This window comes from Capricornis sumatraensis, chromosome 5 (genome assembly GCF_032405125.1).
Source record: "Capricornis sumatraensis isolate serow.1 chromosome 5, serow.2, whole genome shotgun sequence".
Lineage (NCBI taxonomy): Eukaryota > Metazoa > Chordata > Mammalia > Artiodactyla > Bovidae > Capricornis > Capricornis sumatraensis.
In genome coordinates this window covers 96,346,012-96,356,543 of record NC_091073.1, presented here as the reverse complement: position 1 = coordinate 96,356,543, position 10,532 = coordinate 96,346,012, and positions in this window count along the sequence as shown.

Here is a 10,532-nt window from a genome sequence, read left to right as displayed (position 1 = left end):
GAGTGTGGAGTCCTAACCATTAGATTGCTGTGGAATTCCCTAAGCAGGTGTTGATTGTTTAACATTGCAGATACACTTTGAATGCACAGTAACCATTTTTGGGGTTCATGTTCCTTTCCCCCCGCTTTCTCCCTGCTTCAAGAACAGAACCTTTTTAAACAGTGTATACATTCTTAATGAATAATAAATTATCCATCCTTTTTTTAGCCTAGTTTTATTTTTATATACACATTAAGATAGGATTTTGCTCATATATATATGTATACACACATACATGTATATAAATTTTGTCTCATATATATATACACCCATATATATAAAATTTGGCTTATGTATATATACACACAATACACAACAAATTTTCAGTTGACACCTTGCTTGTATTGTTGAAAAGTACCTTTACTTTAGGAATGTGTGTTACATTGCTTTATGGTCAGAGAGCCTATGGATGCAGTAATGGGGGAGTTGTATGGTTTTGCTATGGGTTTGAGCTTGTGGGTATAGAGAGAGAACTTTCCCAGTAGTTGTTATGGCAAGTAGATAATGGAGATACAGGCCCAAGTAAGTATCATTTCCTGCTATGAAGTTACAAAAGATGTCTTCAAATGGCATGACCACTGAGAAAGATTTGAAATGCTTCTGTAACTGCAGAAATTAGGTCTCCAGATTTCCTGTAGTGGCCTAGGGAAATAATCTAGGTCCTTAGGAGTTTTAGAATTTACTTTTCTAACAGAATCTTTAGATTACCAGGATTATGATTCAGACAGGGTCTCATAGTTGACCTCTGGCTGAGCTGTAAGATATGGGCAGTGTGAAGTTGTCTGTGCTGTTAGGCAAAATCCTTTTCTATTCTGTGGTATTCTTTCTGTCTTCTCTGACTTTCAGAGCTAATGGAAACCTCAAGATGGAAGAGGAGTAAGTGTCAGCAGTCTTAAGGTTGGCTAGTAGTTGTTTGGTTTCTAAGGCATTTGGCCCATGACAGAATTGTAGGAAAAAAATGCGTTTCATTTAAACTGGGCTTCCCTGGTGTCTCAGCAGTAAAGAACCTACCTGCCAGTGCCGGAGAGGCTTTTTGATCCCTTGGTCAGGAAGATCCCTTGGAGGAGGAAATTACAAACCCAGCAGTATTCTTGCCTGGGAAATCCATGGACAGAGACCTGGTGGGCTACAGTCTGTGGAGTCACAAAGAGTTGGACACGACTCAGCAACTAAACAAGAACAATTACTTTGGCTTTTCTAACTTTCCAGATTGTTTCCTCTTCTCGCTTATAATTTGTTTCTGCACTGTTTTCCTTTGACCTCTGTTGTGAGCTTCTCAGTTCAGTTCAGTTGCTCAGTTGTGTCCAGCTCTGCAACCCCATGAACTACTGCAGCACACCAGGTTTCCTTGTCCATCACCAACTGCCAGAACCTACTCAAACTCATGTCCATCGCATCAGTGATACCATATCATCCTCAGTCGTCCCCTTCTCCTCCCACCTTCAATCTTCCCCAGCATCAGGGTCTTTTCAAATGAGTCAGTTCTTTGTATCAGCTGGCCAAAGTATGGGAGTTTCAGCTTCAACATCAGTCCTTCCAGTTTTGATCTTTAGGATGGATTGGTTGGATCTTCTTGCATTCCAAGGGACTTTCAAGAGTCTTCTCCAACACCACAGTTTAAAAGCATCAGTTCTTCGGTGCTTAGCTTTCGTTAGTGTCCAACTCTCACATCCATATGCGACTATTGGAAAAACCATAGCCTTGACTAGACGGACCTTTGTTGGCAAAGTAATGTCTCTGCTGTTTAATGCTGTCTACGTTGGTCATAACTTTTCTTCCAAGGAGGAAGCATCTTTTAATTTCATGGGTGGAGTCACCATCTGCAGTGATTTTGGAGCCCCCCAAAATAAAGGCTGACGCTGTTTCCACTGTTTTCCCATCTGTATCCCATGAAGTGATGGGACCAGATGCCATGATTTTAGTTTTTTGAATGTTGACTTTTAAGCCAACTTTTTCACTCTCCTCTTTTTTATCAAGAGGCTCTTTAGTTCTTCTTCACTTTCTGCCATAAGGGTGGTATCATCTGCATATCTGAAGTTAATGATATTTCTCCCGGCAATCTTGATTCCAGCTTATGCTTCATCCAGCCTGGCGTTTCACATGATATACTCCGCATATAAGTTAAATAAGCAGGGTAACAAAATACAGCCTTGATGTACTTTTCTGATTTGGAACTGGTCTTTGGTTCCATTTCCAGTTCTAACTGTTGCTTCTTGACCTGCATATAGATTTCTCAGGAGGCAGGTCAGCTGGTCTGGTATTCCCATCGCTTGAAGAATTCTCCACAGTTTGTTGTGATCCAGGGTTCTTGCCTGGAGAATCCCAGGGATGGGGGAGCCTGGTGGGCTGCCATCCATGGGGTCGCACAGAATCGGACACAACTGAAGTGACTTAGCAGCGGCAGCAGCAGATGGTTTTCTGAAACTCTCTTGCTTTGTTGATGATCCAGCAGATGCTGGCAATTTGATCCCTGGTTCTTCTGCCTTTTCTAAATTCAGCTTGAACATCTGGAAATTTGTGGTTCATGTACTGTGGACTTCTGGTTTGGAGAATTTTGAGCATTACTTCGCTATTGTGTGGGAAGAGTGTAATTATGTGGTAGTTTGAGCATTCTTTGGCATTGCCTTTCTTTGGGATTGAAATCCAAACTGACCTTTTCCAGTCCTATGGCCACTGCTGAATTTTCCAAATTTGCTGGCGTATTGAGTGCAGCACTTTCACAGTATCATCTTTTGGGATTTGAAATAGCTCAACTGGAATTCCATCACCTCCACTAGCTTTGTTCATAGTGATGCTTCCTAAGGCCCACTTGGCTTTGCATTCCAGGATGTCTGGTTCTAGGTGAGTGATCACATGATCATGGTTATCTGGGTCATGAAATATTCTTACCACCTCTTAATATCTTATGCTTCTGTTAGGTCCATGTCATTTCTGTCCTTTATTGTGCCCATCTTTGCATGAAATTTTCCCTTTGTATTTCTCATTTTCTTGAAGAGATCTCTAGTCTTTCCCATTCTATTGTTCTCCTCTATTTCTTTGCATTGAACACTGAGGAAGGCTCTCCTTGCTCTTCTTTGGAACTCTGCATTCAAATGGGTATATCTTTCCTTTTCTTCTTTGCCTGTCACTTCTCTTGTTTTCTCAGCTATTTGCAAGGCCTCCTCAGACAACCATTTTGCCATTTTGCATTTCTTTTTTTTGGGCATGGTCTTGATCACTGCCTACTATACTATGTTCGAACCTCTGTCCATAGTTCTTCAGGCACTCTGTCTATCAGATCTAATCCCTTGAATCTGTTTGTCACTTCCACTGTATTATCGTAAAGGATTTGATTTAGGTCATACTTGAATGGTCTAGTGGTTTTCCCTACTTTCTTCAATTTAAATCTGAATTTGGCAATAAGGAGTTCACTGTGAGCCACAGTCTGCTCCTGATCTTGTTTTTGCTGACTATGGAGCTTCTCCATCTTTGGCTGCAAAGAATATAATCAGTCTGATTTCAGTATTGACCATCTGGTGATGTCCATGTGTCTTCTCTTATGTTGTTGGAAGGGGGTGTTTGCTATGACCAGTGCATTCTCTTGGCAAAACTCTGTTAGCCTTTGCCCTGCTTCATTCTGTACTCCAAGGCCAAATTGCCTGTTACTCCAGGTGTTTCTTGACTTCCTACTTTTGCATTCTAGTCCCCTATAATGAGAAGGGCATCTTTTTTGGGTGTTAGTTCTAGAAGGTCTTGTAGGTCTTCATAGAACTGTTCAGCTTCTTCAGCATTACTGGTTGGGGTATAGACTGAGCTGAGCTTTTAGCTCTTACCTTTTCTTTTTTCTCTTCTGGTTAATTAACAGATCATTAGTACCAAGATTGCTAAAACATATTTTTAAGAAGGTAAAAGGGTGGAAAGAGAGCTTATTTCTTCCTGAATCTTTATTAATCTATACTCAATTTGTCAGGTTTATTATTTTTCAAGCTTCTTTCTCTGCATATATTCACCACTCTCATGCCACAAATGGAGGGGAATTTATTGAATACTGAAGATGCATCTGCTTCAGACTTGGAGGTTTTACTGCCTGTGCGCACTCAGCAGAATTAATTGGCTTGACTGTGTATTTTTAACTACATCTTGATAATTTTGTTTAGTGTCTTATACGTTTTCATATATACCCAGGCACTATAAGTACATGTTTGATGTTACAGTAAGTAGTAACCTTTTCCATCTAAATTGTGCTGTCATATACTTTGAGACGTTTGGGTCTTAATCTCCTAAACTTTTATCTCAGTATTGATAGATTTGATTTATTTTAGAAAGTGCCACCAGCACTAAAATGAGAGTTTATAGTAATAAGGAGAATTTCTTAGTGTTAGCCGATAGTAATTAGCATTCATGGAGTGCTTACTATATACCAAGTACTTTGCTAATCTTTTACATGCCTGATGCCTCTAATCCACCAACAACTCTATGAAGTAAGAACTGTTCCTTTATTATCCCCACTTTACAGAATAGAAAATAGAAGCTTAGAGAAGTTCAGTGGTTTAGGTTTATTCAAGTTCACATAGCTAGTAAACAGAATTAAGACTTGACTCTAAGTATGACTACAAATGGGGTTGCCTTAATCAGTGCACCTTATATTTGCAGATTTTATTGTTTGCAAAGTATGACTACATTACTTGTTGGCAGCTTGGTGTTACGGTCTGGAGGTAGATTCACTGGTGAAATTTTTGGATCCACAAATTATTTATGTGATATTGTGCAAGCTGTTATTTAAACATTCTGCATCCTAGTTAGCCTCATTTATAAATTTACAATAATATTTCTTACCTGATAGAGTTGTTCTTAGAAGAAAACCAAAGATCCGTGTAAAACACTTAGGATGGTCCTTGTCATGTTACAGTAATTGTTAGATATGATTGCTATAAGTAATCATAGTATAAATGTGGGATTTCACAGTATAAATGTGGGATTTTTTTATTACCTTGTAAAGTTAAGTTTAAATGAAAATGTTTCCTTAGAAGAGAGTTCATTGCTATATATTAGATTTTAGCTGCTGCTTTTGTGTTTAATTGGTAAATGACAACCAACTATATTATTACTTGCTACCAGTTTTCTTCTAATCTGATGTTACTGGCTTAGCATTCCTACTCCTGTGTCTTTCATTTATCTTGAAAAAGGTATTGGTAGTTTTAAACACATTCATTGTTAAGTTAGGCTTGTTTTTATCATTACTCCTTAGAACAACCCATCTGTCCTAAAATTCTCATTAGTATCTGTTATATCACACAATATTTTGGTTTTGGGCATGTGTGAAATATTGATATAGAGTGAATATTGAGTAACATAGTTGAAACATTATGAACTAATTATTTAAAAGCAAGTATTTAGTTGTAGAAAGAGTGGATTCTTCAGGAGAGCATGATTTGGGCTAAGTCAGGAATTGCTTTGGTGAATGTGTCGTGAAGAGATAAGTAACGGTACTTTTCACAGGTCTTGCCAGTGATAGTCATTAGTGGCAGTATTCCACATTTCAGCTGAGGCCCAAGCACTGTTAAATTATCTGCTGAGAGATTTCAGTTGCATACCTGCCTGTTATTGATCATGTTTTTTTTAACCATAAGATGACAGTTTTAGAAATTCTTGTGTATGGGGATAATCGCAACACCAGAGAACCTTTGTCCCTCAGTTTGGATAAACTCTTATATCTTGAACTACACATCAAGTGCTAGGGTTACCATTCTTGGGTTGTCTGGCTTCATGACTCTGACAGTCAAATTCTTCCATCAGGTATCTGAGCATATTCCTGGTATACAAAACATTGTAATGTTTAAGCAATAGAATGATGTGGTTGAAAAACATAGCCAAACCCAAACAAACAAATAACCCCACTTTGAATGCTTAAGTAACTTGCAGCCTGGGTGTCCTGCTCTATGTAATCAGGTAACACTTTCTATGTGAGAGCGTGTACTAATGTTATTTTCAGAGGAGAAATTATTATACCAGGGTGAAGCCTAAATGCATAGAACTGTTTTTACAACTCAGGTTTTGAATATTAGTTAATTCCTTCTATCTGTGGAATTATCTTGAAAAGAAATTAGCTCTGAGAAATGGAACTGTGGCTTTTAGACAGAGTTTCTTTCTAAGCTGTGCAAAAATAATATTTTTAAAAAGTTGAGACTCTTCTTGGCTATATTGATGGTTTGATAGATCTAAATTCCAAAGTACCTGGTTGTGTCTGGTAGTTTTTATTTTGGATGAGAAGAAAAAGTGAGGAATACTTCTAAGAAAAAAAATAGCCAAATACTAGGAACATTGTGTGAACAAGTGATTGAATTATATGAAAAAAATAACTTTCAGAGGAGAAGAGTTTTTTGTAGTGTTCTTGGGGTTTTGACATATAAATTGTTAGGATCATTCTATATAAGCTTCTGTAGGAGAGTGGCCATGCCATTTTCATGCCTTTTGCTCTTTAGATTATTTACTGAGTTCCTTGGAATCCAACATTTGGACAGTCGTAGATGTTTGAGACTTTCTGAGCTTCATTCTTATTTCCTTTGAATGGGCAGGCTTTGAGGACATAAGATGGGCTAATGGGATTGTCTAGAGTTAGGCGTGAATGCACTTAGTGAAATTTGTGAGTCATCTTTGGTATTTATATCCCCAAGTTAAACTTTCCTCACCACGTTTTCATAATTTTCCAATTTATCCTTTCTTTGCCTGGCTGTCTTGACTCTCTACCTGTTGTTCCTTATGATTGTAAGTGGACAAAATCACTTATTTGCCTTGAAATCTGGATACATAAAAAAACACACCAGAGGAAGAAACTTTTAAAGGAGGTGGTTTTGTTGCCTTTATCTGCCCTGGATCTCTTTTCAGTTTCTAACTATATAATTGTAATGATATGAATTATTAATTTGTAAGGTTTAAGATACTTCTTTGAAGGTCATTTCTTCCTCAGACAGTTAACTGGAGCTAAAGAACACAATGTCTTCAAACCACAGATTCTGCAAGATGGAAGTGAGACCCAGCCACCACTCAGTTTGCCAGGTCATCTGATTGCGCACATGTGAATCCATGTGCACCCTTTATAAAGCATCATGCTACTCTTTTTATTGTTGCAAGCAGAGTTTTAAAATTGATCCATAGCTGGTAAAGAGAGGTTTCTTTGAGAGCATTGTGGGGATAAGAGAGAAATGGCTCGGCCTTAGGAAAGTCTAGGAATAATCATACAGACTGGCTTCACCATGTAGATTTCAACTAAGTACTAGAGAAACCAGGAAAAAGTAAAGCAACTCTAGTGCCTGGGTGTTACCCTCTTAGCAGCAGGAGTATGGCTTCTCGGCTGCTATTAGCCCTTCTCAGACTGTGCTTTCACCTTAAAAAAAAAACAAAAAACAAAAAAACCTTTTACCTCATTTGACATCTTAGTGTGGTACATAACTGCCTTGTTACTTCTTCTGCTTGTCTTCTCTGTGTTTTTCAGCTACTTTCCCTCTCCATATAGCTTGAATTTAGCCTGCTAAAAGAGACAATCTGATTGGTTCCATTAGCTGCATTCTTGTTGGTCAAATCTCCCATGCCAGGCCTCTTTGTGGGTTGCTGGCCATACCTTGGCTGTTCCTGGGAACGTTGGTCCTGCTGTTGGTGTTTGTGATAGCAGAGTCAGTGCCATAAAACATGGCCCTGGACCCAGTGAAAGGGAGTTTTTGGTGCCAGTCTTCTAAAAGAGGAATCAGTATTTCACTTTCAGAATGTTATAACCTTTCCAGTCTACATGATTTTCTTCCACTTTAAAGGTGATAGAATTAAAGGTAACGTCTGGTCTTGACTGTTTGTTAGTATAGCATCAACAATCCTTTGCATGCTGAGAAAAATGTGAGAAATGTTCTCTGATCAGCATCTGCAGTTCCTTTCCTGAACCAGTGCTGTTTCCATCTTTGGCTTTGTAGATGCAGAGACAGCCTGGAGTTTCTACTAAAAAAGAGCCATTCCATTTCCTGTAACAGCATATTAGGCCGTTCTGTCAGTTGCTGCGATTTTCCAGACACCCACAATTATGCTGCACAATTTGCGTTGGTGATTTAGTGAATCCTTAAAGTACTGCTTCTGCTCTTCTTGTATTTTCCACATTTGGGCATACTCTGCAATAGCTGCTTAATATCGTCTCATTCATTCCTTCAACGACAGGCACTACTGAGTGTCATCATGTGTCTGGCACCATTTCCTTCTGGGAAAACGGAATTGCACAGTGGTTAAAGCATGGACTTTCAAGAATCAGGCATATTGGAGTTCAAGCTATGTCTCCTTTGCTTACTAACTAGTTTGGGCAAGTTACTTAGTTTTCCTAAGCTTCAGTTTTTTTGTCTGTAAAATAATGGTATTAGAAACTATGGTATATATAGGTTTGTTGTGGGAATTTATAAAAGTTTAATGATATATGTAGTATACTTAGCACAATGCCTGGCTCATGAGCTCAATAAATATATGTTAATTCGGTTACAGTGATCACTACAATTGCTGTGAGTTTGCTGCCAAAATACTTTTTAGCACTTCGCAAATAGTTTCTGTTATCTTACTTTGCCATTTGATATTTGTTGCCTTTTCGTTGGTATTAATCCAACCGTTCAAGAAAAAGTCAGATGTAACGTCTGTGATAAAGTCAAGATGGACAGAGGTTTATTAAGTTGGAGCATATTATTTTATGGGTGGCTTATTTTTGGCAGCACCTTTTGCTAATTGTTCAAGAAATTGTTAAACTTTTTGATATAATTTTACTTCTTTGTGATTAATATCTTATAGAACAAAGCATAATTTTTAGTAGCAAAACTCAGAACAGCTTTCAATTTTATTATTTATTATAAACATTAGGCTACGGGTACAAGAACATATTCTGAGTTTACAAGTAAGAATTACATCTTGTCTTTGTATCACTGATGCCTCCCAGTGTGCCTGGCATGTAATTGGTGCTAAGAGAATGTTGAAGGAAGGAAAGAAAGAAAGCAGGATCACTACATCAGTTATTTTCAGGCTTATTTTAGTCCACAATATGTCTTTGCTTATAAGTTTATTTTCCTGTTACCTCATCTTCTAATCTATATAGCTTCTCTACCTGTGTATTTCTCTTTGTTTCTGATACTGATGGCTTCTGTTTCCTGACTTTTTTATTTGACCCTCCTAACTTCTGCTATTGCTACTAAGTAATGGTGACAGGTTCAGTTTCATGGGAATGCTGTATTGACGGTGTACCCCAGCTCAGTTCAGTCGCTCAGTCGTGTCCGACTCTTTGTGACCCCATGAATCGCAACATGCCAGGCCTCCCTGTCCATCACCAACTCCCGGAGTTCACTCAGACTCACGTCCATCGAGTCAGTGATGCCATCCAGCCAGCTCATCCTCTGTCGTCCCCTTCTCCTCCTGCCCCTAATCCCTCCCAGCATCAGAGTCTTTTCCAGTGAGTCAACTCTTCCCATGAGATGGCCAAAGTACTGGAGTTTCAACTTTAGCATCATTCCTTCCAAAGAAATCCCAGGGCTGATCTTCAGAATGGACTGGTTGGATCTCCTTGCAGTCCAAGGGACTCTCAGAATCTCTTCTTCAGAACTTTTACCTTGCTCTTAAAGCCTTCAGCCCTATTTTTCTTCCTTAATAAGAGGCAGCCTTGCCTATATCATAGCAAAAGTAGGAAACATTTCTTTACGTTCCCCTTTGACATCACAATTATTTTTTTGTCTTCTGTCTTTGGTTCTTTGAAGGAAGACGTGTTCTTTTCCAAACTTAACACTTCTACCCTTGCCAGTCAGTCTTCCTCAAACCTTTCTCCAGCAACCCTTCTCTCTGTCCTCTCCCCATTTCTATCTTCCTTTCCCCAAACTTCTCCCCCTCTACCTACAAACAAGCCCAAATTCCTTTCAATCAGTAAGTGAACTTCCCTTCCAGACTATCTTTGGTCTAGTTACTGCCATCTGTTCCTCTTTACTTGCACTGTCAAACTTCCATTAAGTTCAGTTCAGTCGCTCAGTCATGTCCAACTCTTTGCAACCCCATGGGCTGCACCACACCAAGCTTCCCTGTCCATCACCAACTCCCGGAGCTCACTCAGACTCATGTCCATCGAGTCGGTGATGCCATCCAGCCATCTCATCCTCTGTCATCCCCTTCTCCTCCTGCTTTCAATCTTTCCCAGCATCAGAGTCTTTTCAAATGAGTTAGGTCTTCACATCAGGTGGCCAAAGTATTGGAGTTTCAGTTTCAGCATCAGTCCTTCCAATGAATATTTAGGACTGATTTCCTTTAGGATGGACTGGTTGGATCCCCTTCCAGTCCAAGGCACTCTCAAGGGTCTTCTCCAATACCGCAGTTCAAAAGCATCAATTCTTCGTCGCTCAGCTTTCTTTAGAGCCCAACACTCATCCATATGTGACTCCTGGAAAAACCATAGCTTTGATTAGATGGACCTTTGTCAGCAAAGTAATGTTTATCTTTTTAATATGCTGCCTAGGTTGGTC